The sequence below is a fragment of the Lissotriton helveticus genome, chromosome 2_1 (assembly GCF_964261635.1).
Source record: "Lissotriton helveticus chromosome 2_1, aLisHel1.1, whole genome shotgun sequence".
NCBI classification, from domain to species: domain Eukaryota; kingdom Metazoa; phylum Chordata; class Amphibia; order Caudata; family Salamandridae; genus Lissotriton; species Lissotriton helveticus.
In genome coordinates this window covers 1250359349-1250376234 of record NC_136059.1, presented here as the reverse complement: position 1 = coordinate 1250376234, position 16886 = coordinate 1250359349, and positions in this window count along the sequence as shown.

Here is a 16886-nt window from a genome sequence, read left to right as displayed (position 1 = left end):
TTGACAAAAGAGATAACACCCCCCCATTACGTCATGCTTCAGAAAGGTGAAAAATGGTCCGTTTTCAAATGTTTTATTTTCGAACGTCAGTTCAAATTTGTATGTAGATCATCAGTTTTAGAGCCAAAATTAGCATGTTTAAAGTGATTTTCATGCTTCCAGGGGCCCGGGAAGTGAATTAAATACCATTTGGAGGCATTTAATTTTCAAGCAAAAACAGGTGATTTTTGACAAAAGAGATAACACCCCCCCCATTACGTCATGCTTCAGAAAGGTGAAAAATGGTCCCTTTTCAAATGTTTTATTTTTGAACGTCAGTTCACATTTGTAGGTAGATCATCAGTTTTAGAGCTAAAGTTAGCATGTTTAAAGTGATTTTCATGCTTCCAGCGGCCCGGGAAGTGAATTAAATACCATTTGGAGGCATTTAATGTTCAAGCAAAAACAGGTGATTTTTGACAAAAGAGATAACACCCCCCCATTACGTCATGCTTCAGAAAGGTGAAAAATGGTCCGTTTTCAAATGTTTTATTTTTGAACGTCAGTTCACATTTGTAGGTAGATCATCAGTTTAAGAGCTAAAATTAGCATGTTTAAAGTGATTTTCATGCTTCCAGGGGCCCGGGAAGTGAATTAAATACCATTTGGAAGCATTTAATGTTCAAGCAAAAATAGGTGATTTTTGACAAAAGAGATAACACCCCCCCCCCATTACGTCATGCTTCAGAAAGGTGAAAAATGGTCCGTTTTCAAATGTTTTATTTTTGAACGTCAGTTCACATTTGTAGGTAGATCATCAGTTTTAGAGCTAAAATTAGCATGTTTAAAGTGATTTTCATGCTTCCAAGGGCCCTAAACACAAGATTTGTGGAATGGTTAAAAGTGCATGAAAATGGCCAATTTACTCACTCTGAGGTCTCAAAAAGTGTTTCTTCACCCCGGGAAGTGAATTAAATACCATTTGGATGCATTTAATGTTCCAGCAAAAACAGGTGATTTTTGACAAAAGAGATAACACCCCCATTACGTCATGCTTCAGAAAGGTGAAAAATTGTCCGTTTTCAAATGTTTTATTTTTGAACGTCAGTTCACATTTGTAGGTAGATTATCAGTTTTAGAGCTAAAATTAGCATGTTTAAAGTGATTTTCATGCTTCCAGGGGCCCGGGAAGTGAATTAAATACCATTTGGAGGCATTTAATGTTCAAGCAAAAACAGGTGATTTTTGACAAAAGAGATAACACCCCCCCATTACGTCATGCTTCAGAAAGGTGAAAAATGGTCTGTTTTCAAATGTTTTATTTTTGAACATCAGTTCACATTTGTAGGTAGATCATCAGTTTAAGAGCTAAAATTAACCATGTTTAAAGTGATTTTCATGCTTCCAGGGGCCCGGGAAGTGAATTAAATACCATTTGGAGGCATTTAATGTTCAAGCAAAAACAGGTGATTTTTGACAAAAGAGATAACACCCCCCCCCCCATTACGTCATGCTTCAGAAAGGTGAAAATGGTCCGTTTTCAAATGTTTTATTTTTGAACGTCAGTCCACATTTGTAGGTAGATCCTCGGTTTAAGAGCTAAAATTAGCATGTTTAAAGTGATTTTCATGCTTCCAGGGGCCCGGGAAGTGAATTAAATACCATTTGGAGGCATTTAATGTTCAAGCAAAAACAGGTGATTTTTGACAAAAGAGATAACACCCCCCCCTTACGTCATGCTTCAGAAAGGTGAAAAATGGTCCATTTTCAAATGTTTTATTTTTGAACGTCAGTTCACATTTGTAGGTAGATCATCAGTTTAAGAGCTAAAATTAGCATGTTTAAAGTGATTTTCATGCTTCCAGGGGCCCGGGAAGTGAATTAAATACCATTTAGTGGCATTTAATGTTCAAGCAAAAACTGGTGATTTTTGACAAGAGAGATAACACCCCCCCATTACGTCCTGCTTCAGAAAGGTGAAAAATGGTCCGTTTTCAAATGTTTTATTTTTGAACGTCAGTTCACATTTGTAGGTAGATCATCAGTTTTAGAGCTAAAATTAGCATGTTTAAAGTGATTTTTATGCTTCCAGGGGCCCAGGAAGTGAATTAAATACCATTTCGAGGCATTTCATGTTCAAGCAAAAACAGGTGATTTTTGACAAAAGAGATAACACCCCCCCCCCATTACGTCATGCTTCAGAAAGGTGAAAAATGGTCCGTTTTCAAATGTTTTATTTTTGAACGTCAGTTCACATTTGTAGGTAGATCATCAGTTTAAGAGCTAAAATTAGCATGTTTAAAGTGATTTTCATGCTTCCAGGGGCCCGGGAAGTGAATTAAATACCATTTGGAGGCATTTAATGTTCAAGCAAAAATAGGTGATTTTTGACAAAAGAGGTAACACCCCCCATTACGTCATGCTTCAGAAAGGTGAAAAATGGTCCGTTTTCAAATGTTTAATTTTGAACGTCAGTTCACATTTGTAGGTAGATCATCAGTTTAAGAGCTAAAATGAGCATGTTTAAAGTGATTTTCATGCTTCCCGGGGCCCTAAACACAAGATTTATGGAATGGTTAAAAGTGCATGAAAATGGCCAATTTACTCACTCTGAGGTCTCAAAAAGTGTTTCTTCTCCCCGGGAAGTGAATTAAATACCATTTGGAGGCATTTCATGTTCAAGCAAAAACAGGTGATTTTTGACAAAAGAGATAACACCCCCCCATTACGTCATGCTTCAGAAAGGTGAAAAATGGTCCGTTTTCAAATGTTTTATTTTTGAACGTCAGTTCACATTTGTAGGTAGATTATCAGTTTTAGAGCTAAAATTAGCATGTTTAAAGTGATTTTCATGCTTCCAGGGGCCCGGGAAGTGAATTAAATACCATTTGGAGGCATTTAATGTTCAAGCAAAAACAGGTGATTTTTGACAAAAGAGATAACACCCCCCCATTACGTCATGCTTCAGAAAGGTGAAAAATGGTCTGTTTTCAAATGTTTTATTTTTGAACATCAGTTCACATTTGTAGGTAGATCATCAGTTTAAGAGCTAAAATTAACCATGTTTAAAGTGATTTTCATGCTTCCAGGGGCCCGGGAAGTGAATTAAATACCATTTGGAGGCATTTAATGTTCAAGCAAAAACAGGTGATTTTTGACAAAAGAGATAACACCCCCCCCCCCATTACGTCATGCTTCAGAAAGGTGAAAATGGTCCGTTTTCAAATGTTTTATTTTTGAACGTCAGTCCACATTTGTAGGTAGATCCTCGGTTTAAGAGCTAAAATTAGCATGTTTAAAGTGATTTTCATGCTTCCAGGGGCCCGGGAAGTGAATTAAATACCATTTGGAGGCATTTAATGTTCAAGCAAAAACAGGTGATTTTTGACAAAAGAGATAACACCCCCCCCCCATTACGTCATGCTTCAGAAAGGTGAAAATGGTCCGTTTTCAAATGTTTTATTTTTGAACGTCAGTTCACATTTGTAGGTAGATCATCAGTTTTAGAGCTAAAATTAGCATGTTTAAAGTGATTTTTATGCTTCCAGGGGCCCAGGAAGTGAATTAAATACCATTTCGAGGCATTTCATGTTCAAGCAAAAACAGGTGATTTTTGACAAAAGAGATAACACCCCCCCCCATTACGTCATGCTTCAGAAAGGTGAAAAATGGTCCGTTTTCAAATGTTTTATTTTTGAACGTCAGTTCACATTTGTAGGTAGATCATCAGTTTTAGAGCTAAAATTAGCATGTTTAAAGTGATTTTTATGCTTCCAGGGGCCCAGGAAGTGAATTAAATACCATTTGGAGGCATTTAATGTTCAAGCAAAAACAGGTGATTTTTGACAAAAGAGATAACACCCCCCCATTACGTCATGCTTCAGAAAGGTGAAAAATGGTCCATTTTCAAATGTTTTATTTTTGAACGTCAGTTCACATTTGTAGGTAGATCATCAGTTTAAGAGCTAAAATTAGCATGTTTAAAGTGATTTTCATGCTTCCAGGGGCCCGGGAAGTGAATTAAATACCATTTAGTGGCATTTAATGTTCAAGCAAAAACTGGTGATTTTTGACAAGAGAGATAACACCCCCCCATTACGTCCTGCTTCAGAAAGGTGAAAAATGGTCCGTTTTCAAATGTTTTATTTTTGAACGTCAGTTCACATTTGTAGGTAGATCATCAGTTTTAGAGCTAAAATTAGCATGTTTAAAGTGATTTTTATGCTTCCAGGGGCCCAGGAAGTGAATTAAATACCATTTCGAGGCATTTCATGTTCAAGCAAAAACAGGTGATTTTTGACAAAAGAGATAACACCCCCCCCCATTACGTCATGCTTCAGAAAGGTGAAAAATGGTCCGTTTTCAAATGTTTTATTTTTGAACGTCAGTTCACATTTGTAGGTAGATCATCAGTTTAAGAGCTAAAATTAGCATGTTTAAAGTGATTTTCATGCTTCCAGGGGCCCGGGAAGTGAATTAAATACCATTTGGAGGCATTTAATGTTCAAGCAAAAATAGGTGATTTTTGACAAAAGAGGTAACACCCCCCATTACGTCATGCTTCAGAAAGGTGAAAAATGGTCCGTTTTCAAATGTTTAATTTTGAACGTCAGTTCACATTTGTAGGTAGATCATCAGTTTAAGAGCTAAAATGAGCATGTTTAAAGTGATTTTCATGCTTCCCGGGGCCCTAAACACAAGATTTATGGAATGGTTAAAAGTGCATGAAAATGGCCAATTTACTCACTCTGAGGTCTCAAAAAGTGTTTCTTCTCCCCGGGAAGTGAATTAAATACCATTTGGAGGCATTTCATGTTCAAGCAAAAACAGGTGATTTTTGACAAAAGAGATAACACCCCCCCATTACGTCATGCTTCAGAAAGGTGAAAATGGTCCGTTTTCAAATGTTTTATTTTTGAACGTCAGTCCACATTTGTAGGTTGATCATCAGTTTAAGAGCTAAAATTAGCATGTTTAAAGTGATTTTCATGCTTCCAGGGGCCCGGGAAGTGAATTAAATACCATTTGGAGGCATTTAATTTTCAAGCAAAAACAGGTGATTTTTGACAAAAGAGATAACACCCCCCCCATTACGTCATGCTTCAGAAAGGTGAAAAATGGTCCCTTTTCAAATGTTTTATTTTTGAACGTCAGTTCACATTTGTAGGTAGATCATCAGTTTTAGAGCTAAAGTTAGCATGTTTAAAGTGATTTTCATGCTTCCAGCGGCCCGGGAAGTGAATTAAATACCATTTGGAGGCATTTAATGTTCAAGCAAAAACAGGTGATTTTTGACAAAAGAGATAACACCCCCCCATTACGTCATGCTTCAGAAAGGTGAAAAATGGTCCGTTTTCAAATGTTTTATTTTTGAACGTCAGTTCACATTTGTAGGTAGATTATCAGTTTTAGAGCTAAAATTAGCATGTTTAAAGTGATTTTCATGCTTCCAGGGGCCCGGGAAGTGAATTAAATACCATTTGGAGGCATTTAATGTTCAAGCAAAAACAGGTGATTTTTGACAAAAGAGATAACACCCCCCCATTACGTCATGCTTCAGAAAGGTGAAAAATGGTCTGTTTTCAAATGTTTTATTTTTGAACATCAGTTCACATTTGTAGGTAGATCATCAGTTTAAGAGCTAAAATTAACCATGTTTAAAGTGATTTTCATGCTTCCAGGGGCCCGGGAAGTGAATTAAATACCATTTGGAGGCATTTAATGTTCAAGCAAAAACAGGTGATTTTTGACAAAAGAGATAACACCCCCCCCCCCCATTACGTCATGCTTCAGAAAGGTGAAAATGGTCCGTTTTCAAATGTTTTATTTTTGAACGTCAGTCCACATTTGTAGGTAGATCCTCGGTTTAAGAGCTAAAATTAGCATGTTTAAAGTGATTTTCATGCTTCCAGGGGCCCGGGAAGTGAATTAAATACCATTTGGAGGCATTTAATGTTCAAGCAAAAACAGGTGATTTTTGACAAAAGAGATAACACCCCCCCCCCCCCATTACGTCATGCTTCAGAAAGGTGAAAATGGTCCGTTTTCAAATGTTTTATTTTTGAACGTCAGTCCACATTTGTAGGTAGATCCTCGGTTTAAGAGCTAAAATTAGCATGTTTAAAGTGATTTTCATGCTTCCAGGGCCCCGGGAAGTGAATTAAATACCATTTGGAGGCATTTAATGTTCAAGCAAAAACAGGTGATTTTTGACAAAAGAGATAACACCCCCCCATTACGTCATGCTTCAGAAAGGTGAAAAATGGTCCATTTTCAAATGTTTTATTTTTGAACGTCAGTTCACATTTGTAGGTAGATCATCAGTTTAAGAGCTAAAATTAGCATGTTTAAAGTGATTTTCATGCTTCCAGGGGCCCGGGAAGTGAATTAAATACCATTTAGTGGCATTTAATGTTCAAGCAAAAACTGGTGATTTTTGACAAGAGAGATAACACCCCCCCATTACGTCCTGCTTCAGAAAGGTGAAAAATGGTCCGTTTTCAAATGTTTTATTTTTGAACGTCAGTTCACATTTGTAGGTAGATCATCAGTTTTAGAGCTAAAATTAGCATGTTTAAAGTGATTTTCATGCTTCCAGGGGCCCTAAACACAAGATTTGTGGAATGGTTAAAAGTGCATGAAAATGGCCAATTTACTCACTCTGAGGTCTCAAAAAGTGTTTCTTTACCCCGGGAAGTGAATTAAATACCATTTGGAGGCATTTAATGTTCAAGCAAAAACAGGTGATTTTTGACAAAAGAGATAACACCCCCCCCCCCCCCATTACGTCATGCTTCAGAAAGGTGAAAATGGTCCGTTTTCAAATGTTTTATTTTTGAACGTCAGTCCACATTTGTAGGTAGATCATCAGTTTAAGAGCTAAAATTAGCATGTTTAAAGTGATTTTCATGCTTCCAGGGGCCCGGGAAGTGAATTAAATACCATTTGGAGGCATTTAATGTTCAAGCAAAAACAGGTGATTTTTGACAAAAGAGATAACACCCCACCCATTACGTCATGCTTCAGAAAGGTGAAAAATGGTCCGTTTTCAAATGTTTTATTTTTGAACGTCAGTTCACATTTGTAGGTAGATCATCAGTTTAAGAGCTAAAATTAGCATGTTTAAAGTGATTTTCATGCTTCCAGGGGCCCGGGAAGTGAATTAAATACCATTTGGAGGCATTTAATGTTCAAGCAAAAATAGGTGATTTTTGACAAAAGAGGTAACACCCCCCATTACGTCATGCTTCAGAAAGGTGAAAAATGGTCCGTTTTCAAATGTTTAATTTTGAACGTCAGTTCACATTTGTAGGTAGATCATCAGTTTAAGAGCTAAAATGAGCATGTTTAAAGTGATTTTCATGCTTCCCGGGGCCCTAAACACAAGATTTATGGAATGGTTAAAAGTGCATGAAAATGGCCAATTTACTCACTCTGAGGTCTCAAAAAGTGTTTCTTCTCCCCGGGAAGTGAATTAAATACCATTTGGAGGCATTTCATGTTCAAGCAAAAACAGGTGATTTTTGACAAAAGAGATAACACCCCCCCATTACGTCATGCTTCAGAAAGGTGAAAATGGTCCGTTTTCAAATGTTTTATTTTTGAACGTCAGTCCACATTTGTAGGTTGATCATCAGTTTAAGAGCTAAAATTAGCATGTTTAAAGTGATTTTCATGCTTCCAGGGGCCCGGGAAGTGAATTAAATACCATTTGGAGGCATTTAATTTTCAAGCAAAAACAGGTGATTTTTGACAAAAGAGATAACACCCCCCCCCCATTACGTCATGCTTCAGAAAGGTGAAAAATGGTCCCTTTTCAAATGTTTTATTTTTGAACGTCAGTTCACATTTGTAGGTAGATCATCAGTTTTAGAGCTAAAGTTAGCATGTTTAAAGTGATTTTCATGCTTCCATTGGCCCGGGAAGTGAATTAAATACCATTTGGAGGCATTTAATGTTCAAGCAAAGACAGGTGATTTTTGACAAAAGAGATAACACCCCCCCATTACGTCATGCTTCAGAAAGGTGAAAAATGGTCCGTTTTCAAATGTTTTATTTTTGAACGTCAGTTCACATTTGTAGGTAGATCATCAGTATAAGAGCTAAAATTAGCATGTTTAAAGTGATTTTCATGCTTCCAGGGGCCCGGGAAGTGAATTAAATACCATTTGGAAGCATTTAATGTTCAAGCAAAAATAGGTGATTTTTGACAAAAGAGATAACACCCCCCCATTACGTCATGCTTCAGGAAGGTGAAAAATGGTCCGTTTTCAAATGTTTTATTTTTGAACGTCAGTTCACATTTGTAGGTAGATCATCAGTTTTAGAGCTAAAATTAGCATGTTTAAAGTGATTTTCATGCTTCCAGGGGCCCGGGAAGTGAATTAAATACCATTTGGAGGCATTTAATGTTCAAGCAAAAACAGGTGATTTTTGACAAAAGAGATAACACCCCCATTACGTCATGCTTCAGAAAGTTGAAAAATTGTCAGTTTTCAAATGTTTTATTTTTGAACGTCAGTTCACATTTGTAGGTAGATTATCAGTTTTAGAGCTAAAATTAGCATGTTTAAAGTGATTTTCATGCTTCCAGGGGCCCGGGAAGTGAATTAAATACCATTTGGAGGCATTTAATGTTCAAGCAAAAACAGGTGATTTTTGACAAAAGAGATAACACCCTCCCATTACGTCATGCTTCAGAAAGGTGAAAAATGATCTGTTTTCAAATGTTTTATTTTTGAACGTCAGTTCACATTTGTAGGTAGATCATCAGTTTTAGAGCTAAAATTAGCATGTTTAAAGTGATTTTCATGCTTCCAGGGGCCCTAAACACAAGATTTGTGGAATGGTTAAAAGTGCATGAAAATGGCCAATTTACTCACTCTGAGGTCTCAAAAAGTGTTTCTTCACCCCGGGAAGTGAATTAAATACCATTTGGAGGCATTTAATGTTCAAGCAAAAACAGGTGATTTTTGACAAAAGAGATAACACCCCCCCCCATTACGTCATGCTTCAGAAAGGTGAAAATGGTCCGTTTTCAAATGTTTTATTTTTGAACGTCAGTCCACATTTGTAGGTAGATCATCAGTTTAAGAGCTAAAATTAGCATGTTTAAAGTGATTTTCATGCTTCCAGGGGCCCAGGAAGTGAATTAAATACCATTTCGAGGCATTTCATGTTCAAGCAAAAACAGGTGATTTTTGACAAAAGAGATAACACCCCCCCCCATTACGTCATGCTTCAGAAAGGTGAAAAATGGTCCGTTTTCAAATGTTTTATTTTTGAACGTCAGTTCACATTTGTAGGTAGATCATCAGTTTAAGAGCTAAAATTAGCATGTTTAAAGTGATTTTCATGCTTCCAGGGGCCCGGGAAGTGAATTAAATACCATTTGGAGGCATTTAATGTTCAAGCAAAAATAGGTGATTTTTGACAAAAGAGGTAACACCCCCCATTACGTCATGCTTCAGAAAGGTGAAAAATGGTCCGTTTTCAAATGTTTAATTTTGAACGTCAGTTCACATTTGTAGGTAGATCATCAGTTTAAGAGCTAAAATGAGCATGTTTAAAGTGATTTTCATGCTTCCCGGGGCCCTAAACACAAGATTTATGGAATGGTTAAAAGTGCATGAAAATGGCCAATTTACTCACTCTGAGGTCTCAAAAAGTGTTTCTTCTCCCCGGGAAGTGAATTAAATACCATTTGGAGGCATTTCATGTTCAAGCAAAAACAGGTGATTTTTGACAAAAGAGATAACACCCCCCCATTACGTCATGCTTCAGAAAGGTGAAAATGGTCCGTTTTCAAATGTTTTATTTTTGAACGTCAGTCCACATTTGTAGGTTGATCATCAGTTTAAGAGCTAAAATTAGCATGTTTAAAGTGATTTTCATGCTTCCAGGGGCCCGGGAAGTGAATTAAATACCATTTGGAGGCATTTAATTTTCAAGCAAAAACAGGTGATTTTTGACAAAAGAGATAACACCCCCCCCATTACGTCATGCTTCAGAAAGGTGAAAAATGGTCCCTTTTCAAATGTTTTATTTTTGAACGTCAGTTCACATTTGTAGGTAGATCATCAGTTTTAGAGCTAAAGTTAGCATGTTTAAAGTGATTTTCATGCTTCCAGCGGCCCGGGAAGTGAATTAAATACCATTTGGAGGCATTTAATGTTCAAGCAAAAACAGGTGATTTTTGACAAAAGAGATAACACCCCCCCATTACGTCATGCTTCAGAAAGGTGAAAAATGGTCCGTTTTCAAATGTTTTATTTTTGAACGTCAGTTCACATTTGTAGGTAGATTATCAGTTTTAGAGCTAAAATTAGCATGTTTAAAGTGATTTTCATGCTTCCAGGGGCCCGGGAAGTGAATTAAATACCATTTGGAGGCATTTAATGTTCAAGCAAAAACAGGTGATTTTTGACAAAAGAGATAACACCCCCCCATTACGTCATGCTTCAGAAAGGTGAAAAATGGTCTGTTTTCAAATGTTTTATTTTTGAACATCAGTTCACATTTGTAGGTAGATCATCAGTTTAAGAGCTAAAATTAACCATGTTTAAAGTGATTTTCATGCTTCCAGGGGCCCGGGAAGTGAATTAAATACCATTTGGAGGCATTTAATGTTCAAGCAAAAACAGGTGATTTTTGACAAAAGAGATAACACCCCCCCCCCCCATTACGTCATGCTTCAGAAAGGTGAAAATGGTCCGTTTTCAAATGTTTTATTTTTGAACGTCAGTCCACATTTGTAGGTAGATCCTCGGTTTAAGAGCTAAAATTAGCATGTTTAAAGTGATTTTCATGCTTCCAGGGGCCCGGGAAGTGAATTAAATACCATTTGGAGGCATTTAATGTTCAAGCAAAAACAGATGATTTTTGACAAAAGAGATAACACCCCCCCCCCCCATTACGTCATGCTTCAGAAAGGTGAAAATGGTCCGTTTTCAAATGTTTTATTTTTGAACGTCAGTCCACATTTGTAGGTAGATCCTCGGTTTAAGAGCTAAAATTAGCATGTTTAAAGTGATTTTCATGCTTCCAGGGCCCCGGGAAGTGAATTAAATACCATTTGGAGGCATTTAATGTTCAAGCAAAAACAGGTGATTTTTGACAAAAGAGATAACACCCCCCCATTACGTCATGCTTCAGAAAGGTGAAAAATGGTCCATTTTCAAATGTTTTATTTTTGAACGTCAGTTCACATTTGTAGGTAGATCATCAGTTTAAGAGCTAAAATTAGCATGTTTAAAGTGATTTTCATGCTTCCAGGGGCCCGGGAAGTGAATTAAATACCATTTAGTGGCATTTAATGTTCAAGCAAAAACTGGTGATTTTTGACAAGAGAGATAACACCCCCCCATTACGTCCTGCTTCAGAAAGGTGAAAAATGGTCCGTTTTCAAATGTTTTATTTTTGAACGTCAGTTCACATTTGTAGGTAGATCATCAGTTTTAGAGCTAAAATTAGCATGTTTAAAGTGATTTTCATGCTTCCAGGGGCCCTAAACACAAGATTTGTGGAATGGTTAAAAGTGCATGAAAATGGCCAATTTACTCACTCTGAGGTCTCAAAAAGTGTTTCTTTACCCCGGGAAGTGAATTAAATACCATTTGGAGGCATTTAATGTTCAAGCAAAAACAGGTGATTTTTGACAAAAGAGATAACACCCCCCCCCCCCCCCCCATTACGTCATGCTTCAGAAAGGTGAAAATGGTCCGTTTTCAAATGTTTTATTTTTGAACGTCAGTCCACATTTGTAGGTAGATCATCAGTTTAAGAGCTAAAATTAGCATGTTTAAAGTGATTTTCATGCTTCCAGGGGCCCGGGAAGTGAATTAAATACCATTTGGAGGCATTTAATGTTCAAGCAAAAACAGGTGATTTTTGACAAAAGAGATAACACCCCCCCCTTACGTCATGCTTCAGAAAGGTGAAAAATGGTCCATTTTCAAATGTTTTATTTTTGAACGTCAGTTCACATCTGTAGGTAGATCATCAGTTTAAGAGCTAAAATTAGCATGTTTAAAGTGATTTTCATGCTTCCAGGGGCCCGGGAAGTGAATTAAATACCATTTAGTGGCATTTAATGTTCAAGCAAAAACTGGTGATTTTTGACAAGAGAGATAACACCCCCCCATTACGTCCTGCTTCAGAAAGGTGAAAAATGGTCCATTTTCAAATGTTTTATTTTTGAACGTCAGTTCACATTTGTAGGTAGATCATCAGTTTTAGAGCTAAAATTAGCATGTTTAAAGTGATTTTTATGCTTCCAGGGGCCCAGGAAGTGAATTAAATACCATTTCGAGGCATTTCATGTTCAAGCAAAAACAGGTGATTTTTGACAAAAGAGATAACACCCCCCCCATTACGTCATGCTTCAGAAAGGTGAAAAATGGTCCGTTTTCAAATGTTTTATTTTTGAACGTCAGTTCACATTTGTAGGTAGATCATCAGTTTAAGAGCTAAAATTAGCATGTTTAAAGTGATTTTCATGCTTCCAGGGGCCCGGGAAGTGAATTAAATACCATTTGGAGGCATTTAATGTTCAAGCAAAAATAGGTGATTTTTGACAAAAGAGGTAACACCCCCCATTACGTCATGCTTCAGAAAGGTGAAAAATGGTCCGTTTTCAAATGTTTAATTTTGAACGTCAGTTCACATTTGTAGGTAGATCATCAGTTTAAGAGCTAAAATGAGCATGTTTAAAGTGATTTTCATGCTTCCCGGGGCCCTAAACACAAGATTTATGGAATGGTTAAAAGTGCATGAAACTGGCCAATTTACTCACTCTGAGGTCTCAAAAAGTGTTTCTTCTCCCCGGGAAGTGAATTAAATACCATTTGGAGGCATTTCATGTTCAAGCAAAAACAGGTGATTTTTGACAAAAGAGATAACACCCCCCCATTACGTCATGCTTCAGAAAGGTGAAAATGGTCCGTTTTCAAATGTTTTATTTTTGAACGTCAGTCCACATTTGTAGGTTGATCATCAGTTTAAGAGCTAAAATTAGCATGTTTAAAGTGATTTTCATGCTTCCAGGGGCCCGGGAAGTGAATTAAATACCATTTGGAGGCATTTAATTTTCAAGCAAAAACAGGTGATTTTTGACAAAAGAGATAACACCCCCCCCCCATTACGTCATGCTTCAGAAAGGTGAAAAATGGTCCCTTTTCAAATGTTTTATTTTTGAACGTCAGTTCACATTTGTAGGTAGATCATCAGTTTTAGAGCTAAAGTTAGCATGTTTAAAGTGATTTTCATGCTTCCAGGGGCCCGGGAAGTGAATTAAATACCATTTGGAGGCATTTAATGTTCAAGCAAAGACAGGTGATTTTTGACAAAAGAGATAACACCCCCCCATTACGTCATGCTTCAGAAAGGTGAAAAATGGTCCGTTTTCAAATGTTTTATTTTTGAACGTCAGTTCACATTTGTAGGTAGATCATCAGTATAAGAGCTAAAATTAGCATGTTTAAAGTGATTTTCATGCTTCCAGGGGCCCGGGAAGTGAATTAAATACCATTTGGAAGCATTTAATGTTCAAGCAAAAATAGGTGATTTTTGACAAAAGAGATAACACCCCCCCATTACGTCATGCTTCAGGAAGGTGAAAAATGGTCCGTTTTCAAATGTTTTATTTTTGAACGTCAGTTCACATTTGTAGGTAGATCATCAGTTTTAGAGCTAAAATTAGCATGTTTAAAGTGATTTTCATGCTTCCAAGGGCCCTAAACACAAGATTTGTGGAATGGTTAAAAGTGCATGAAAATGGCCAATTTACTCACTCTGAGGTCTCAAAAAGTGTTTCTTCACCCCGGGAAGTGAATTAAATACCATTTGGATGCATTTAATGTTCAAGCAAAAACAGGTGATTTTTGACAAAAGAGATAACACCCCCATTACGTCATGCTTCAGAAAGTTGAAAAATTGTCAGTTTTCAAATGTTTTATTTTTGAACGTCAGTTCACATTTGTAGGTAGATTATCAGTTTTAGAGCTAAAATTAGCATGTTTAAAGTGATTTTCATGCTTCCAGGGGCCCGGGAAGTGAATTAAATACCATTTGGAGGCATTTAATGTTCAAGCAAAAACAGGTGATTTTTGACAAAAGAGATAACACCCTCCCATTACGTCATGCTTCAGAAAGGTGAAAAATGATCTGTTTTCAAATGTTTTATTTTTGAACGTCAGTTCACATTTGTAGGTAGATCATCAGTTTTAGAGCTAAAATTAGCATGTTTAAAGTGATTTTCATGCTTCCAGGGGCCCTAAACACAAGATTTGTGGAATGGTTAAAAGTGCATGAAAATGGCCAATTTACTCACTCTGAGGTCTCAAAAAGTGTTTCTTCACCCCGGGAAGTGAATTAAATACCATTTGGAGGCATTTAATGTTCAAGCAAAAACAGGTGATTTTTGACAAAAGAGATAACACCCCCCCCCATTACGTCATGCTTCAGAAAGGTGAAAATGGTCCGTTTTCAAATGTTTTATTTTTGAACGTCAGTCCACATTTGTAGGTAGATCATCAGTTTAAGAGCTAAAATTAGCATGTTTAAAGTGATTTTCATGCTTCCAGGGGCCCGGGAAGTGAATTAAATACCATTTGGAGGCATTTAATGTTCAATCAAAAACAGGTGATTTTTGACAAGAGAGATAACACCCCCCCATTACGTCATGCTTCAGAAAGGTGAAAAATGGTCAATTTTCAAATGTTTTATTTTTGAACGTCAGTTCACATTTGTAGGTAGATCATCAGTTTAAGAGCTAAAATTAGCATGTTTAAAGTGATTTTCATGCTTCCAGGGGCCCGGGAAGTGAATTAAATACCATTTGGAGGCATTTAATGTTCAAGCAAAAATAGGTGATTTTTGACAAAAGAGATAACACCCCCCATTACGTCATGCTTCAGAAAGGTGAAAAATGGTCCGTTTTCAAATGTTTTATTTTTGAACGTCAGTTCACATTTGTAGGTAGATCATCAGTTTAAGAGCTAAAATGAGCATGTTTAAAGTGATTTTCATGCTTCCAGGGGCCCTAAACACAAGATTTGTGGAATGGTTAAAAGTGCATGAAGATGGCCAATTTACTCACTCTGAGGTCTCAAAAAGTGTTTCTTCTCCCCGGGAAGTGAATTAAATACCATTTGGAGGCATTTCATGTTCAAGCAAAAACAGGTGATTTTTGACAAAAGAGATAACACCCCCCCATTACGTCATGCTTCAGAAAGGTGAAAAATGGTCCATTTTCAAATGTTTTATTTTCGAACGTCAGTTCAAATTTGTATGTAGATCATCAGTTTTAGAGCTAAAATTAGCATGTTTAAAGTGATTTTCATGCTTCCAGGGGCCCTAAACACAAGATTTGTGGAATGGTTAAAAGTGCATGAAAATGGCCAATTTACTCACTCTGAGGTCTCAAAGAGTGTTTCTTCACCCCGGGAAGTGAATTAAATACCATTTGGAGGCATTTAATCTTCAAGCAAAAACAGGGGATTTTTGACAAAAGAGATAACACCCCCCCATTGCGTCATGCTTCAGAAAGGTGAAAAATGGTCCGTTTTCAAATGTTTTATTTTTGTACATCAGTTCACATTTGTAGGTAGATCATCAGTTTTAGAGCTAAAATTAGCAGGTTTAAAGTGATTTTTATGCTTCCAGGGGCCCAGGAAGTGAATTAAATACCATTTGGAGGCATTTCATGTTCAATCAAAAACAGGTGATTTTTGACAAAAGAGATAACACCCCCCCCATTACGTCATGCTTCAGAAAGGTGAAAAATGGTCCGTTTTCAAATGTTTTATTTTTGAACGTCAGTTCACATTTGTAGGTAGATCATCAGTTTAAGAGCTAAAATTAGCATGTTTAAAGTGATTTTCATGCTTCCAGGGGCCCGGGAAGTGAATTAAATACCATTTGGAGGCATTTAATGTTCAAGCAAAAATAGGTGATTTTTGACAAAAGAGATAACACCCCCCATTACGTCATGCTTCAGAAAGGTGAAAAATGGTCCGTTTTCAAATGTTTTATTTTTGAACGTCAGTTCACATTTGTAGGTAGATCATCAGTTTAAGAGCTAAAATGAGCATGTTTAAAGTGATTTTCATGCTTCCAGGGGCCCTAAACACAAGATTTGTGGAATGGTTAAAAGTGCATGAAGATGGCCAATTTACTCACTCTGAGGTCTCAAAAAGTGTTTCTTCTCCCCGGGAAGTGAATTAAATACCATTTGGAGGCATTTCATGTTCAAGCAAAAACAGGTGATTTTTGACAAAAGAGATAACACCCCCCCATTACGTCATGCTTCAGAAAGGTGAAAAATGGTCCATTTTCAAATGTTTTATTTTCGAACGTCAGTTCAAATTTGTATGTAGATCATCAGTTTTAGAGCCAAAATTAGCATGTTTAAAGTGATTTTCATGCTTCCAGGGGCCCGGGAAGTGAATTAAATACCATTTGGAGGCATTTAATTTTCAAGCAAAAACAGGTGATTTTTGACAAAAGAGATAACACCCCCCCCCCATTACGTCATGCTTCAGAAAGGTGAAAAATGGTCCCTTTTCAAATGTTTTATTTTTGAACGTCAGTTCACTTTTGTAGGTAGATCATCAGTTTTAGAGCTAAAGTTAGCATGTTTAAAGTGATTTTCATGCTTCCAGGGGCCCGGGAAGTGAATTAAATACCATTTGGAGGCATTTAATGTTCAAGCAAAAACAGGTGATTTTTGACAAAAGAGATAACACCCCCCCATTACGTCATGCTTCAGAAAGGTGAAAAATGGTCCGTTTTCAAATGTTTTATTTTTGAACGTCAGTTCACATTTGTAGGTAGATCATCAGTTTAAGAGCTAAAATTAGCATGTTTAAAGTGATTTTCATGCTTCCAGGGGCCCGGGAAGTGAATTA